At 44.4% G+C, this 18,476-nt stretch overlaps 1 protein-coding gene across 2 annotated transcripts in view; it reads right to left on the minus strand.

Annotated features, from left to right (window-relative positions):
* Positions 1-17,894, minus strand: part of BCORL1 (BCL6 corepressor like 1) — a 58,464-nt gene extending 40,570 nt beyond the window's left edge. Inside the window, exons 1-2 of one of the 2 annotated variants that reach the window (XM_075186352.1) lie at positions 17,820-17,894; positions 5,124-5,234 (exon numbers count right to left, since the gene is read on the minus strand). The gene's annotated coding sequence lies outside the window, so the exon portion shown is untranslated. Of the gene's footprint in view, positions 1-5,123; positions 5,235-10,567; positions 10,600-17,819 lie in introns of those variants that run through there. The other variant, XM_075186353.1, reaches the window with a different exon arrangement.
* Positions 17,895-18,476: the final 582 nt, after the last annotated feature.

Below are 18,476 nucleotides of genomic sequence, written 5' to 3' on the forward strand. Positions count from 1 at the left end.
ACATAATACCCCACTCCTGGGAGCAAATCATCATCATCATCACCATTTATTTATATAGCGCCACTGATTCTGCAGTGCTGTACAGAGAACTCACTCACATCAGTCCCTGCCCCATTGGAGCTTACAGTCTAAATTCCCTAACATACACAGAGAGAGAGAGAGAGAGAGAGACTAGGGTCAATATTGTTAGCAGCCAATTAACCTACCAGTATGTTTTTGGAGTGTGGGAGGAAACCGCAGCACCCGGAGGAAACCCACGCAAACACGGGGAGAACATACAAACTTCACACAGATAAGGTCATGGTCGGGAATGGAACTCATGACCCCAGCGCTGTGAGGCAGAGCGCCCCCCCAAATACAGAACCCACAGATTATCCTGACATTTATACACATTTGACTACTTTGTACCTAGCCAGGAAAAATACTGTTTAATTATAATGATCGCTGATGACCTTGAATACCTAGCACTGGCTAATCCTGGCCTTGTGTTACACCAATTCTAGAAAGAGGGAAAAAAATTGTTTCTCCAAACTTAACCTGTGTAGCCTAAAAGGACACCCTGAAATCTTTAATTGAATGTCGTTTTGTGACACCGTGCATCTGAAGGCGTGTATTAGACATTTGCTTTCATCGCACTAGCGACACATAAACACTAACTGCTGGTTGGTGAATCACCTGAATACAATGTTAGTATATGAGCTGTACGTTCCTGTACAATTTGTCAGGGTACATGACGGAATTAATTGGGAAATATGAGGGAATGACAAAGAATTTTCCAGCAACACCCCCCTCGGATTCTTCTATGCTTTGGCTGTGATCTGCTAGAACCAACACCCCCCACCACCAAAAGAGTACCCTAAGTGACGTACAGGCTCACTTATAAGTCTCCAAAAACACAGTTCCGCACATCTTTCTTTTTTGACGAAGATTGCGGCTTCTTGTCTGCAAGGGACATTTTAGGGTGCGAGTATAGGGGTGAGATATCGAGACCTCGGAGGTGCCAAAGAATTGAAGTCCTTTTGCAGGGAGAAAGGGCTGTGTTCCTGCATTAAAGCGGGAAACACCCTCTGACCTTGGCCTTTGAAACAGCGGCAAAATTAGTCCTGTGACATCACAAAACAGCATTTCGCTGTTTTTATCACTTTCACAAACAAGCCTTACTGTCTACAAAAGACATATTAAATCCTCTATAATACGAGCGGCACTGTGCCTCGACAATAGTACCAAGTCCTTCTGGATCCACTTCAGAACAACCTTCTATTATAATCCTTGTATTTCTACATCGCCAACATTTGCTATAGCGCGGTTGCGTTTTATTCAGGCAACGAATACAATTTCCCAGTGGAGCTTGCAATCTAATTTGCCAACCACAGACACACGCCGCAGGGCCAAATTTAAATTAAAAGTCAATTAATCTACCCGTAGGTCTCTGGGTTGCAAGCTAAGCCACGGCTCAGTACTTTGGGGTGTCCTCCCCCCTGCCCCAACTTCCTACTGCAAAATTGGTGCAAAATCGGCACCAATGCTGCAATATGCTTAACCCAACAACTATACAAGTGGTCAATAATAACAATCCGATAAAAATGCCAGGGAGCGATCCTGAGATTCACGATTTACATGTACATCTCCGGGTTCCCAGACCTTGAGCCAAAACCTCAGGATGACGGAGCTCTCGTCCTCCTACTGAATAGTTTTCACCGACTTTATCCTACGAAGGTCACTCCGTCGGATGTACAAGTACTGGTTAGCGGCTTTTATATAAGAAGCACAAAAGAAATACTAGTTTAAATGGCTTGTTTGACATTTTGTTTGTGAGTGTAATGTGTAATGTATTTGCTTTCCTTGTAGAACACTTTGGAATTTATATATTAAAGCTTGAATGTGTTAATTTATAATGTTAAGATCACAAGTTCAAGAAAACATTGCTCAGTCCCTGAACAATGGCTTTGCAGGATTCATGCCGTAGACGTTGTCTTTATTTAGAATCTGTCCAGCTACGTAGACCATATAACACTACTCGTATGCACTGCCTGCTTCAGGCCATTACGCAGCCCCTAGCACGCTCACTACACTGCCCTGGACTGTAACCAGCACCCACCCTCACTACGAGTTCCACATACTGCACACAGTCCTCTCCCAGCACACCCTCGCACTGTAATAGACAACACGCACAGCCCTGTCACTACACGTAGCACCTGTCACACGCAGCCCTAACGTTGCACCACCTGTCATGTACACAGCCGTAAGACTGCAATTAGCATCCATCACAGACTCAGGCCCCTCATCCATCCCTTGCAGGCAGTCGACGGCCACGGATCTCCGAACTTTAATACTGACCAGTCACATGCAGTGGTGCCACTCGTACACAGATCCCCCCCCTCCTCACTGCGGGCTGCAAAAAGTACGCACCTCTGGCCCCAGAACTAGGAGTGTGTGTAATACTGTACACGTAGGACGTAATAACTTGTTACAACCCGACACCTTGTCAATATCAGGTCCCAACGCAGTACAGGGGACGTTTAATCTCCGGTACGTTCCTCCAAGAGGCCTACTGCTTAACGCTCCCCGATCCCGTATCTGCTCTGAGCTATCAGTGCCAACGACTGTTCACTAGACTTTTAGGACACTTCAGACGTGCCCCTTGTTTGGGGAACAACCTCTCACTTCCTCGTCTGCTTCCTCTCTCTGCTACTAACTGCGGCTGCACCAAAACCTGCGTTGCCAGACCAAGAATCTGCCACTATGCCCAGAAAGCTGCCTGTCACTTGCCCCCCCCCCCCCCCCCGGGCTACTGGCTCTCTTCTCCCTCTGCCAAAGACCTGCAACAGTCACCAGGGACTCCTCCCCCCCCCCCTCCTGCAGCTCTCCCCCCCCATCCCCCTCATCCCTCGGCTGTGGACTCCCAGCAGTTTCCCGAGAGCTGCCCCAGGCTGCAGAGAGGGAAGGAGAAGCAGCTGAGAAGGAGGAGGTGCTGGGACTTGCAGCAATGTCACCTCCCTGGAAGGGGCCGGCATCTGTCTGTTATCTGTCAGGGTTTAGGTCCGTTCCGTCTGTTCCTTGTACATAGTACAGTGTAGCAGACTCACCACAGTGCACTGTCCCTAACACTGCAGCAAGAGTGCAACGAGCCAACGCTGAAAGGGAAACTTTAGTGTTTTGTAACAGAAACAGATGCAAAATTAAAATGACCGAGTATAAACATAAGCATTAGAGTGGATACAATTAGTAAAGCTGTGTGACATTCAGTCATCATAAGTACTAACCAGAATTGTTTTTATACTTGTTTTCAGTAGCGTTGCACTAAGTTGTCGATACCTATTGTAATTGTTCTTAGGTTACTGATGTCTGGGTGTCCCCCACAAATTGATGTAGAATTCAGGACCCAAATCTAGAAGCCTTTAGTAAATTTGAAGGTTCTTTGGATTAGGTTTGTCATCCATTATGACCCCAGTTCTGAAGTATTTGTGAATAGAACAACCTGCAGCCAATCAGATCATCAGAAGGGTCACAGCAGCACATGACATTCCGGGAGCTGGGTGTGCTTGATTGTGCAAGGGAAGACAGGGCTGCATGTGACATGGTGTGAGGAGGGGAATGGAGGCAGCAGGAAGCCACAGACTGAGAGTTATATAGTGGAAGGAGCAGAGTCCCCCAGCAGCACAGAGTATATCAGGAGATGAGTGATGTGTTAGTGAGGACAGGGCTGCATGTGACTGGGGCAGTGACATGATGTGAGGAGGAGAATGGAGGCAGCAGGAAGCCACAGACTGAGAGTTATATAGTGGAAGGAGCAGAGTCCCCCAGCAGCACAGAGTATATCAGGAGATGAGTGATGTGTTAGTGAGGACAGGGTTGTATGTGACAGGGGCAGTGACATGATGTGAGGAGGGGAATGGAGGCAGCAGGAAGCCACAGACTGTGAGTTATATAGTGGAAGGAGCAGAGTCCCAGCAGCACAGAGTATATCAGGAGATGAGTGATGTATTAGTGAGGGCAGGGCTGCATGTGACAGGGGCAGTGACATGATGTGAGGAGGGGAATAGAGGTAGCCAGAAGCTACAGACTGAGAGTTATATAGTGGAAGGAGCAGGGTCCCCCAGCAGCACAGAGTATATCAGGAGATGAGTGATGTGTTAGTGAGGACAGGGCTGCATGATACAGGGGCAGTAACATGATGTGAGGAGGGGAATGGAGGCAGCAGGAAGCCACAGACAGAGTTCTATAGTGGAAGGAGCAGGTTCCTCAAAACTACAAAGTAAAAAAGTGAGTCTCCTGTAACACCGATGCAGAAAGATTGTGGTGTCAAATGCACCTCTTTATAAAACAAAGGTCATATACCCAGTTTGTTCACAAGGCAGGAACAAGTGGCACCACTAACTTTCATAGAAGGGTCTCCAAATTCGGCACCTGGTTTGGAGAATTCTTCCAGCCTATTTTTGCGACATAAACCCCTGTATTACATTGTGCCCTTGCTATATTACATTTATCCTACATAAATGATTGGACTCTGGCTTATAGGCTCTGAGATCACCTTCTGCTGTGGAGTCCTGCACTTACCGGGCTTCCATTTTCTGTGTGACATCTTTGTTTCCCAGCTTTGGGAGTGATTTTCAGTGTCTGTCAGTATGTTCTGTGCTGGTTACTCCAGGGCAAAGTAGACAGAACATTCCTGAGCTGATCTTTCAGCAAAAGAGATGGGGAATTTCCTTGCTGACGGCCTTTCAAGCCTCAGTGCTGCCCCTGTCATCATTCCTTGAACGTCAATGCACAGACTCACTAATAAGACGCCGTATGCAACATCGTTTTACAGAGCCCAATTTCTACGGGCACAATAGCGACGGACAGGCAGCATCGATATCAATGAGATATGTGGAAATGTCCAGGGGAACCTTCATACATAAACAGAACATGGCCACAGAGCATAATACAACCAATCAGATTCTAGCTATCATTTTGTAGAATGTACGAGACAAATTATAGCTAGAATCTGATTGGTTGCTATGGGCAACAATGGTAAATACAGTCAGAAAGCAGTTCAGGTAATCTGCTCTGATGACAACAGCTGGAGCTGCAGGTCACCGCGCCTTGTATTACTGAGCCATAATACGTAGCGGAGCGCTCACCTTTATATTACTTCACCGTCTGTTCCTCTGGAAGCGGCGCTTTCAGCAAATCAGCGAGGAGTATGGCAGCGTTTCTGGATGATGTGGAAGTCCTGGAGTAAGAGCACCAAGCTGGAAATATTAATGAACAAATATTTCAGTGTGTGTATATATATATATTTATAAGAAAATGTTCAGATACAAAGTTTATAATGAGGACTCCATATTATGAGGGGATATTTACTAAACTGCGGCTTTGCAAAAAGTGGAGATGTTGCCTATAGCAACCAATCAGATTCTAGCTGTCATTTTGTAGAACGCTTTAAATAAATGACAGCTAGAATCTGATTGGTTGCTATAGGCAACATCTCCACATTGACAAACCCGCAGCTTAGTAATTATACCCTTATGTGTATTGTATATAAAGTATTCACCGAGTCACCAGCTGCGCGATGATCATGGGAGGCGAAGAAACAGGGATAGGCATCTCGATACACTTCAGGGGCCCCATAGGTGGCCCTCTAACCTTCAAAATGGCCGTACATCACCCTCAATCTCAGCAATTAATATATTTTATCAAAGAAAGAGACGTCTATCTGTAATAACATATCAGCAGGCATTTTAAATAAGTGTTACAAGCTGCAACAAAAATAATCTGACAATAAAGCAGAAAAGAGCTGGGGGCCGCAGGCGAGATCTCATAGGGCCACAGGTGAAGGCTCAGAGGGGCCCTAGGCAGCCTGTTGCCCATCACCACTCTAATATGTAATCACTCTCGGGCAGGGTCCTCTCCTCCTTATGTCTCACGTCCGTCTCCCTCGTACGACCTTGTCATGTCTGAAGCTGAATTCTCCACTACCTCATTCTATTATCTATTGTGCTCATGTGCGTCATGTCTGTAGGATGCTGGTCCAGCGCTACGGAACCTGCGCTGACTGGGGCCGGTTAGTGAGGTGGTAGATGCCACCCATACGGTCACCTTCAGATTGTATATACCAGCATGTATGATGTGATAGGATTACCTGGTATTAGAAGATGGGAGAGAGTGAGAGAGCGAACGAGAGAGAGAGAGAGAGAGAGAGCAAACGAGAGAGAGAGAGAGAGCAAATGAGAGAGAGAGAGCGAGAAAGAACGAGAGAAAGAGAGAGAAAGAACGATAGAGAGAAAGAACAAGAGAGAGAGAGAGAGAGCAAACGAGAGAGAGAGCGAACGAGAGAACACGAGAGAGAAAGAGAGAGAAAGAACGATAGAAAGAACGAGAGAAAGAACGAGAGAGAGAAAGAACGAGAGAGAAAAACGAGAGCGAGAGAGAGAATGGGAGAATGAGAGAGAGAGAGAACGAGAGAGAGAGAACGAGAGCGAGAGAGAGAATGAGAGAGAGAGAGAACGAGAGAGAGAGAGAATGAGAGAGAGAGAGAGAACGAGAGAAAGAACGAGAGCGAGAGAGAGAACGAGAGAGAGAATGAGAGAGAGAGAGAGAGAATGAGAGAGAGAGAGAGAACGAGAGAAAGAACGAGAGCGAGAGAGAGAACGAGAGAGAGAATGAGAGAGAGAGAGAGAGAGAGAGAGAGAGAGAAAGAACGAGAGCAAGAACGAGAGAGAGAATGAGAGAGAGAGAGAGAACAAGAGAGAGAGAAAGAATGAGAGAGAGAGAGACACACACACACACAACAGTCTCTAGAGTTTAGAGATGAAGGGGGAGCAGTGAGGTGGTCTAAAGTGTCCTAAGACGAGGGGACGTAGCGAGACCTTGTTCAGCATAGGGGTGCTCAGTCCATCATTTATGGCGGAGAGAAGCAAACCAATAAAAACGAGATTGGGACGAGGGCCAAGAGATAGTGTGGAGATACCAAGCAGTTTGCCAACTTCCTCAGTTGATGTAGTGTGAAGGAGGAAAGGAGCAATTGTATCTGTAACACAGACCCGATTGCCCAATTCTGTGTTTTATACCGTTTTTCAGAAAATAACGTCCTCTATTCACTACTGTATGTCACTACTAGCGCTTCTGTTAGGCTCGGTTCTGAAATACCAGTAAGACGCCAACCTTAGTCCGAGAACCCGCTGGCACCAGGTACGGTGAAAGCACCGCCGGGAATTTGCAGTCTTCATTACCTATTACATATTGTTTTGTAAAAGATAAAAATATTCCAGGGTGATCGGTATTTTCTCCCATCTCACTTATCAATTCTTTGCCAGAAGCACTGTAATCAAATAAAGAGACAGCCCAGCTTTATTACGGAGTGAGGATTTCCTAGCAGCCTCCCCCAGGCTGGTCCTATTGTGCGTCTGTTAACGCAGAGCCCTCCGCCTGTTGCAGATCCTCTGACCTTTATCGTCTCCTGTAGGTCGGCACAACGCTCCGCTGTCTGCTGCCTGGGGATCTCATGTGGAAGATGATCCTGTCAATCTCTGACATCACCCACGAGCCCCCGTTCACTCTCCACCACCTCTAAACCAGGCACCGTGTGCAGGATATTCCCCAAACTTTATGTCATCCGCCAGATTATGACAGGTTTACAGTCACTGAATATACGACTATCAATCTCCGCTTTCTATAAAGCTTTGCGCTGCCCCATCAAATACATAATTTGTATTTATATGCACTCAGGCCACGGAACTCCTAGCCTTATATTTTCATGGCGGCCGGGGCAGCGACAATGTATTATTAGCAGGAAGAAAGACAAAACATTTGAGCCATTTTGTTACCGTTTTGTGTTGGTGCTCTTAATTTTTATTTTAATCCTATAGCATTGCTTTTTGTATTTTTGTTTAATAAATAACAGAGGGTGGACAGCGCTAGACCACGAGAGCGGGGCGATTTGTAGGGCTGCCTGGCGGTGCGCGGTGTACAGCTGGACGCAAGGGATTGTATCCACGCTGAGTCAGTAAATATCTGAAGAAATGTGAAATTGTTCATTATTTTCACAGTTGCGATGTCACGTGTGCCACAGATGAAGACATATTTTCATCACTCAGGCAATTACCGAGTTTGAGCGAGTAATTATACACCGAAATGCAATAAATGAGTTTTCGGATAAATTAGTGCGTGCAATCAAAGCAGAGGGCTGCAGCGCATGGTAGTAAGAGCACTGGTATCTGTATACATTAATTTAACGTCTTTTACCAGATTATGCAATGAATAAAGTAGATCAAAGGGTAAAAACATACACAGGATTGAGAGATTATACAGGACAGACAGACATACATAGATATCTCCATCCTGTACACCAAATAATCTCTTTTTGTGTTAACAACGCTTCCTCCTCTACATGAGTGGAGCTGACTGGACATAAGCTGATTGGAGCATCTCAATAAACAGCGTAATATATTCACAATAACACACCGGAGTGTACACATGAATGCAAAATTAGAATAGCTTTCTTCTGCAGTGACTGATCACTCAATAGGCAGCAGTCTTGGGTGCAATTTTGGGGGGGGCACCACCAGATTTTCAGTTTTTTTCCTGGTCTTTGCAGGCGGGTGTATTAGCTTAAGGCGGGGGGCCTCATCGTGGTCAGCTACGGCCTAAAAGGGGCGGACCCGGCTGTCACCATTACGCGATAGGCAGCAAATCAGATTGCGGTTATGCTGCCTACCGGTGCGGGCCATGTTCTTAGTCTGGTCTCACGAGGTAAGTATTACCCCATCTCAAGAGACCCGGACTACGAACCTCGGACCGTACTGACAGGCAGCTAGCAGCAATCTATCGGTCAAGTAACGGTGTCTGAGAAGGATGAAATGCCTTGGGGGGGAGCTGACAAAATGGCTGAGGGGTGATAAATTGGCTCAGGGGGGGATAATAAAATGGCTGAGGGTTGATAAATTGGCTCAGGGTTGATAATAAAATGGCTGTGGGGGTGATAAACGTAAACATTGGTGGTGGGTGGGGGCAATATTAGCCTAGGGTGGTTAGAACCCTTAATCAGGCCATGTTCAGGGGAGGAGATACTCTAACGAACTTCAAGGGATGGAAACTGTACAACTCTCCATGATAGGGTGGAGACCACAGAGCTTATCATCGCGCAACGAGATTCTTACACCACATCAGCGGTATCTATAATGATGTGTTGGTGTCACACAACCGGTATTTTAGGAGTACGGTAGGGTCATGACAGGAGGCAGCAGTTTGTGCGACGAGCGTTCTCCAACTTACGCGCATTATGGGACAATACAGACATTGCTGGAAAGGAAATGTGTCGTATCTTCACCAAACTTTGCTGGGTTATAAATGACGCCATCTTTGTAAGTAAATGGAAACACCTATGAAACACCAGGAAAGCAGGTTTTTACACAGACATAAATCATGCACTAAATCAGCAATTACCGTCACAGCACCATGTAAAGACGCTGTCGCGTGCCGGATCGCCCGTATAATTATAGCCATCACGGCTGAATGCTAGGACCCAGCTTCAGTCACCATGAAAGCTCAGCTTGCTGATGTTTCCCATAATGCAGTGCCAGACAGGTGACCCTAGCAATGAGGTTTGAGGGTACAATAAATAAATAAATAAAAATAATAATACGAGGGAAACATGAACTGAACTAGCTAGTATATACCAGAATAGTGCAAGAAAAATCAGTTGCGCAAACGCAAATCAACCGCCTGCATAATATTAATCTATGATGGGAGCAGCCATTTTTAAATTTTTTTAAATTAAGTTGATGTAAATTGCTGTTTGATGAATTCAGTTAAGTATCAGGCAACAGAAAATAATACAGAACGGAGAAGATTGAGCAAATAAAAATATATATCGTAGCCTCAGGAGTTATCCACTTTAAATTTAGAAGTTCAGCAGCCCCCCCTGCCTTCCATGTAAACGAGTAGTTTCCTGGAGGTCTCTTGTACTGCGTCATCCTTCTCCAATCATCAGACGGATTTTATTTACAGCAGCTGCGTCGTATCTCTCTTGCTCTACAGCGACCCGAAGTCGGCTATAAGTCAGAGCAACATAAGTAAATACAGCAAAAGACAGAGACCCCCACCAAACTACTTATATAGAGAAGGGAGGGGGGGTTGCTAAAATGTAACCGTAAAGTGGAAAATCCCTTTAAAAACATGAAACAAATAGTGGGACGCGGTACACATTCACAGTATGGATTGGCGTACATTTACATCTGACAAATTGACGCACGATATGAGGTTATTCTGTAAAAAAAAATAGCCCATGTTCTATCTCAAATTGTCAGTTAGATACACTCTCTAGCACAATGTATCTAACTGGTATGGGTTACTGTCAGGTCTCTATCTTCAGGGGGCCATCTAGTCCTTTGAATACACCAAGCCCCCAAAGCCACATCAGATATCCATCACAGTGGCTTGAAGTCACTAGCATGGATTGTACATTCCTTACAGCAAAATGAATAATAACATAACCTTTATTTCTGGTTATAAAATAGCAACACAAAGGGTGATGTTAAAAAAAAAGTTTAAAAAAATGGCATTTGTGCAGTGTAAAGGGACTTACTGTGGTATTTCCTGGTTTAGCAGATGAATAACGGAACTCTGAGCTTCCCAGGAATCTAGAACAGAATGCAGGATAGACACAGAGCTAATGAGTGCAACTGGGTAATGAAAGAGTTAGTAGGAGCGTGGTAGGGGTTTTTTTTTATGAATATGCACAATTAACAGACACTCCCCAGATCCCCAAGATTATCTCCTGTCAGGCAAATCCCACACACGGCTCCTATCTAGACAGCAGAGGGAAGCCCGCTACAACCTAATGTACTGCCTGCTAATCACACTTTTAAGGCTATTGACTTCCGGAACGGATCTACAACATATATCCCAATCTAGCTTTCAGGGATAACAGTGCATGATAGGAGGGTCTTTGCCTGTATTATAAATATAAGCTATATAATGAAAAAAAGTCTAGTTGCATTAATTCAGATTCTAGCAGGTGCAATTGTTATAAATGCCCTGACGGTAGAGAACAGTTATACTACAGCCCTTACACTGGATTATGGGTAATTCCCAGGAGCCCTAGAGCCACGTCTGTTATGCAGAATGTGATCAGGGTGGCATTGATCATTAAGCCCTTAACTACAGAGTGCATCACTCTAATGAGCCTTTTCAACGCATGGAAACCTCACTTCTCCCTGTGCCCTTTATGTAAAGCTTGCGGCTTTCCCTTCACTGTGGAACTACAAGTTCCAGAGTTCCCTGCCAGCCTCTCCTTTCGTGCTGCAAGGACAGGTGCACTCTGACGTGCAGTTTCCCAGGCTTTACGTGAACGGTGATGAATTCTGTGTCGATTTGTTTGACATGTAGGTCAGGCTTTGTGCTCACTAGTTAGCACTGCACCCCGGCAGACAAGGGGTTAATCCCAAGGCCATTGGAGGCAGGGTATTAACTGCAAACACAGAGGACACGAGAGAGAGAGAGAGAGAGAGAGAGAGAGAGAGAGAGAGAGAGAGAGAGAGAGAGAGAGAGAGATTGGACAGGCCTGGGTGTGCTGAAGCGTAATCTTAAATGCTCTGTGTAAAAGTGGTGATTACGGGAGCAGGGTTTATTCCTTGCGGGATTTACTCTAGCATCACACTGACGCTTCGAAGGGTCCCTTGCACGGACCACACTGCACGGACGTGCAGACCCTCCTTTGTGACCTGCACTGCCCCCCTCCCTTTGTATGTGACACGACAATCCCTCTTCCTACTTGACAATCTGCTGCGTACAGGCACAAACCCTGCACGGAGAGCAGATTGCCTTCATTTGCGATCAAGCTAGTTATCCAACGTGTATCGGGACACAAACGCATACAGCGTAACTCCCCAAGCCTTCCATAATACCCTGCTCCGGCTAACGCTCTGAAATAAAAATCACACCAATTACCAGACACCAGTAACACTGCCGCTTACGTCTTTCCAAACTCTCACATCCTGCCCCCAAAGCTGCACACTGCTCGTCTGCGTAGATCTCCCAGCGCTTATGCCGGGCGTTGTGTAACACACAGGCAGATAAGCAGCGTGCAGGCACGGACAGGGATCGTGTAACAACCTGGCACCAATTTATAAAAATACTCCAAGGAGAAAAAAATAGAAGATTAAAAGTCTGGTTTTATAAATGATTATTTATGAAGGGACCTAGCTGGGATCGCATCCCCTGCCTGGGCTGCTCTTCAGACACAACTCTCAACATGTTCAGTGGCAGATCATGGGAGTTGTAGTTTAATGGCAAATGGAGAAATATAGGCTTGCCTAACCCGGCCCCAGCTATTTAACGTTCCTCGTTAATGTCACAGTTGCCTACTTTATATACGTACCCCCACGGGCAACGCAGAGGTCAAGTTTACGAAGAAGCGGTGGACGTCACTTAACGCCATCAACTGCGCAATTGATGTCATTGCCCCCTTTGCAGACTGATAACCCCCCTCCCGGGAATTTAGACTGCTCTCCCTGTAGTCCAGAGGGTCTCCCAATAATCCGGAAGACTCCCAGACATTAAGCGAGAGCTGGAAACTAAGATTAATGAGTCATATACTTATTTTTCCTAATGACAATTAACCCTACATTGAACTAGCTGCCCAACAACAATGGTCAGATATAAAATATATTAAGTACAGACCGGTATCAGTGCCTCTTATAAATAACTGAAGGGATGTATAGATCAGGAGAGTCGGGAATAGACGGTAATAAGGGATACTGAATAGTGACATACGTACACACACATACGTATGTCACGTATGTTTTAACTCAATTACAGCAACACCCGGCCTACTGAAAATCAAAGTTCTGCAGTAAAAGTACCGGTTAGTACTCTCTGCTAGAGGACGTGTACGGCCAATGACACTTTGGCTGTATTTTGCACCTATCATTTAACACCTCTGCAGCCATTACGGTTTCTCTGATGGTGGAAGAAACGTATTCATGAATACTTGTTACTATATAGGTCTTGACTATAAGCTTCACTACACATCTCCAGGACAGACCAGTCAGGGTCAGGAATATCCAGGACGAAAAGAAACATTAACAATGTTCATTGAAAAGTTAACAATTTTCATTGTGGATGAAGTTATACGCAATAAATTCAATTTTAAAAAGTGATTTAGCCGCGCTCCCCCAATCCGGTGGGTCCTGTGATCCCTCTAATCGTCCAATCAGGGGATTCTCTCACCTGGTGGCGTTGGGATAATTTCAAACTGCTCGTCGCACTGTCAATGTCCCCTCCTGAGTGGGAAACTCATGGGGTAAGAGGCCTTCACAACACCACCAGGAGATTTTTACAAAAGGACATCTGAGTATCAGATCCTCATTAGGGGTATAGTTAGGTCCGTCAGATCGGACAAGTGCAGCCAGTCCAGTCAAATTTGCTAATTTTATTTATCTCACATAATTTCATCATTACTTATCCAAACTGTGACCTGCACAGGCTCCCTGGATATAACAGATTATATAATATGTGGTATACTATAATGTGACACCACAGTATTATCATTATCACCATCATCACCATTTATTTATATAGCGCCACTGATTCTGCAGCGCTGTACAGAGAACTCACTCACATCAGTCCCTTCCCCATTGGAGCTTGCAGTCTAAATTCCCTAACATACACAGGCTAGGGTCAATTTTGATAGCAGCCAATTAACCTACCAGTATGTTTTTGGAGTGTGGGAGGAAATCGGAGCACCTGAAGGAAACCCACGCAAACACAGGGAGAACATACAAACTCCACACAGGTCATGGTTGGGAATTGAACTCATGACCCCAGTGCTGTGAGACAGAAGTGCTAACCACTGAGCCACCGTGCTGCCCACAAGTATAGCACATAAGGCAGATATATCGGAGGGAACCAGAGCTGGGAGAAGAATATTAAGTTAAGCGCTCACACCCAACTTTTCAAATTACCAAAATGGTCACACATTGGCATCACATGGTCTGTGTCCAAGCCTGGATATATTCCTACAAAACTATATCACCCTACAGGTAATCAGACATCTAGGGGGCGATGTAGAGTCGGGTGTACGTAGAGGATGCCAGCGGAGCCCATGCATATTGTGCACTATGCCCAGTCGCACCTATCTTGCGGCTCAGAATACATATTAAACTACAGGAAGCAACTTAGGTTGGAGACATGAATTGCATGTTAATCTACAAAAGGCCTCTAATGTTCAAAGTGAACACGTCAGGCGAAATGGACATTTAAGCGACCGATTAAGATATAAGAACATCATGCGTCATCATTGCAATGGCCAGTCAGGGCAGCTTGGGTACGCGTTCAAGTGGCTGATTGGTTCATCCAATCAATGAAGACAACGTTGGGTTTATGTATTGTACAGAGTAAATTCAGTGACCAGGAAACCTTCCTGCTGAACGCTTTTACAACGGCTCAGAGGAACGTCAAGACACTATTTTATCGAAGTCTATGAGAACTGGTTTTATTATTATCTAACATCCAGATTACACAGGATCTATTAGTCCTGGCAAGAGTAGAGGCATCAGAGTGACCTACACCCCATTAGGACCCCAGTAAACAATAACATTTATAATAACGATATAAATAATAAATACTATATTATAGAATAAAGATCAGTACTGTTTCATGCATTCTGTGTGACACTAATTCAGGGCAAATTCACGCACTGAGTCTGTGGCATCCAAAATGCCTAAAAATGCATCTATTGCCCCCTCTCTACCACCCTAACAAACGGATAATTACACTTATCCATCAGACAAAATAAAACAATGTTGAAGACTGAAGGTATGTGTTTATTCCTCGCTGGTTCACGCCTGAGTAATCAAATATGTAATACCCTTTAATTAAGGAAAATTTGCTGGTTATATTTAATGGGGCAAATTTCTGAGGCTGTGTTAGATGAAACGTAAACTTTGGCAGAGTTATCAAAAATGGAAAAGAAAAGAAAAACAAACAAACACTTGTCTTATTTGTTGTACATAATCGAAATACAATTATTTATGTATTTTACAATATGTCACCAAAATAAAATATGTAACTAAGCTAACCAAACAGAAGGAGATCTAGGAGTTTAGAATAAGCACCTTGTATCCAAACCACACTTGGGAATTAAATTGTTCACGTGGGTACCTGGCAGCCAGGGACAAACTACGGGGTCACATGGGGGCCTATAAATGTAAATGACCATTATCGACGGACTGCATCCCCCCCACCCAAAAATAACATTCATTTGATTAGAGTTGAATTTTGATTGGGTCACCGTTCATTTGGGGCATAAATATGGTATCTGGAAAATTTGTTCACAGTGAAAAAAATTCCACTAACAACCGTTGGGTGCAGTCAATTTTTAACTGCATCGACCAGGCTGGTTATATCAGCTGTTTGGTCATTGCCCCAAAATGCCAGTTTTTGTCTAATTTGACAAACCCTTTTAATCAAATCGGAGGGTGACCATGTTCTCTATAGTTAAAGAAACTTTTGCACTTTTGTCCACGTTGCGCTAAGTGAGAGAGGTTGGTGACCACATGAATATTATCTCAGCTGCAAGCAGATAAGAATATCCTCAGAGACAGGCACAAAAAGAAGACTTAAAGATATGAAAATCTGATTAAATAAAATGACAAAACTGCTATCAGTTCCTTTGCTCCGGCTGCACCTGTTGTGGATAGGTTTGTGATACGGTATAAAACTGGTACTGCGTCCGTCTCGTATGATTTGCTGGTGGTATCAGGTCATTAAACTTGTATATAGTATCCTAATGTCCTGTCTAATATTGTGTTCATCATAGACACTAAATATCCAGCTGACTTTTGTAAAATGAGTATAAAATAGGGACAGCAGTGAGATCGTAAACAGGGCTGATGGGGAATAAACTATGGATCCATTACGGATTATTGAGTCTTGAGGTTGATTTAAGTTCACAGCAGTGTTAGTGACAAACAATCTACATAGAGAGTAGACGGTTCACAAGGGAAAGGGACTTGTCCTTTGTTAAGGCCCCAAAAGTTACCCATCTATAACTGCCCCCATAGTACTTGGTCCTTTGCTTTCTATGGTGCTGGGACGCCATTGTCCATGGCTTTAGTCTGGGCTTGGGCAACCTGTAGCTTTTCTAACTACAAGCCGCACTACAAGTCCCAGCGCACCACACCAGATCACAGCTGGTCTTCACAACTACAGATTTCGGTAGATAATACGGTCATTGAGGCGCATCAGTGAAGTGACCACATCTAGGTCACGATTCTCGCTGCCCACACAAACGCTACAGCTGAAAGTGACGCAACGGCGGTTCCTTGTCTGCACGGCTGCTTCATTGAAGGCGCAATTTACCTTTAATATAATGTGTATTATTCTAAATAGGGAATGCAAAGAATTGACCCCAAAACAATTACGGGGGTGAATATATATATTATTAAGAAAACATACAAGGTGTCTGGAAGAGGGGGGGACAAGTAAACATCTGTTGTAAGGACTGCGCCTGGATGATAAATGTCTGGTCATAGCGCTAACTATATGCGGAGTCCTAGCATGTATTATATGTATAGGGAGCTCAGAGGGGATAGATGGATAGATAGATAGATAGATAGATGGATAGATAGAGTCAGATCAGGGCCGTAACTAGGGCTGTGCAACAGGGGCGACCGACTAGGGTGCAACGCTGAGGGGGGGGGGCGCAATTTAGTAATATTTTAGGCTATTTTGGTTAAAATTGAGGGCTTGGGGGGTGGCATTTGTCCTATGTTACGGCTCTGAGTCAGATAGATAGATAGCTAGATATAGTCAGATAGTCAGATAGATAGATAGTCAGATAGATAGATAGATAGATAGATAGATAGATATAGTCAGATAGATAGATAGATAGATAGATAGATAGATAGATAGATAGAAAGATAGATAGAAAGATATAGTCAGATAGTCAGATAAATAGATAGATAGATATAGTCAGATAGATAGATAGATAGATATAGTCAGATAGATAGATAGATAGATAGAGTCAGATAGATAGAAAGATAGATATAGTCCGATAGATAGATAGATAGAGTCAGATAGATAGTCCAATAGATAGATATAGTTAGTTAGATAGAGATAGTCAGATAGATAGATAGATAGAGTCACATAGATAGATAGATAGATAGATAGAGTCACATACATAGATAGATAGATAGATAGATAGATAGATAGAGTCACATAGATAGATAGATAGATAGATAGATAGAGAGTCACATAGATAGATAGATAGATAGAGTCACATAGATAGATAGATAGATAGATAGATAGATAGATAGAGTCACATAGATAGATAGATAGATAGATAGAGTCACATAGATAGATAGATAGATAGAGTCACATAGATAGATAGATAGATAGAGTCACATAGATAGATAGATAGAGATAGATAGAGTCACATAGATAGATAGATAGAGATAGATAGAGTCACATAGATAGATAGATAGATAGATAGATAGAGTCACATAGATAGATAGATAGATAGAGTCACATAAATAGATATATAGATAGAGTCACATAGATAGATAGATCCAGGAATCTGGAGCGCTGACCTCAGTTTGGGGGGGGTCTGTACAGACCATCATACAGGGTAATGGGTGGGAGCCCCCCACTCACAACGTGACGTACGGCCAGTCCCAGCATTACACACCTCCCCAGCTGTTCCGGGACTACAAGTCCCAGCAGGCTGCCCCCTGCCAGGTCCACGGCAGCAACACGCGTCCCCCCATCCTGCCCTGCAGCCCCCGATCTGCCCCCAGTGCCCCCGATCTGCCCCCTCCCCAGCACCCGGCACTGACCTAACAGCGATGATCTCCGCATCCAGCTTCCCGGAACCCGGCTCAGACACCTTTATTCCACAGCCCGCCCCCAGACCACACCCAGGGGCCCGGAGATCCCCCCCCCTGGCCCTCTGATGGGTCCCCTGCACACACATTCCTCCGCTGCCATCCCGCTGTCTGATTGGCTCCCAAATTTATTATAGCTGCCCCTGTATATGACATGTGTGGTATCTGGTCTCACTAGTAATGCTGATGTCTGTCCATAGTGCCCAGGAGCACAGAAACAGGTCTAATATAGTTATAATTAGTAAGTCTGCCTCTTGTTTTAGATTATAATCATTATTATTATTTATTATATACAGTACATTATTTACATGTATTTATATAGCACCGCTGCTGTGCAATTGGGAGCAAACGACAGATAAAGAGGGTCCTGCTCGCTATATACAGTGTCAGGAGTTTTCATAAAGGGGTATTTACTTTTTTCCCCCCATATTGCTTGAATTGGGCAATATTTATGAAAACCAGATCCACAGGGGAAGGATAGTTGGTGTTACCCATAGCAACCATTGTGTTTCCACAGTTACCTGCGGAATAGTTTTTATGAAGGTCCCCCCAATAAGTCTTTATAAATTCCACGCTGAATATATGTTGTTTTTTTTCCACACAGATCAT

Source organism: Mixophyes fleayi, chromosome 9, assembly GCF_038048845.1.
Source record: "Mixophyes fleayi isolate aMixFle1 chromosome 9, aMixFle1.hap1, whole genome shotgun sequence".
Lineage (NCBI taxonomy): Eukaryota > Metazoa > Chordata > Amphibia > Anura > Limnodynastidae > Mixophyes > Mixophyes fleayi.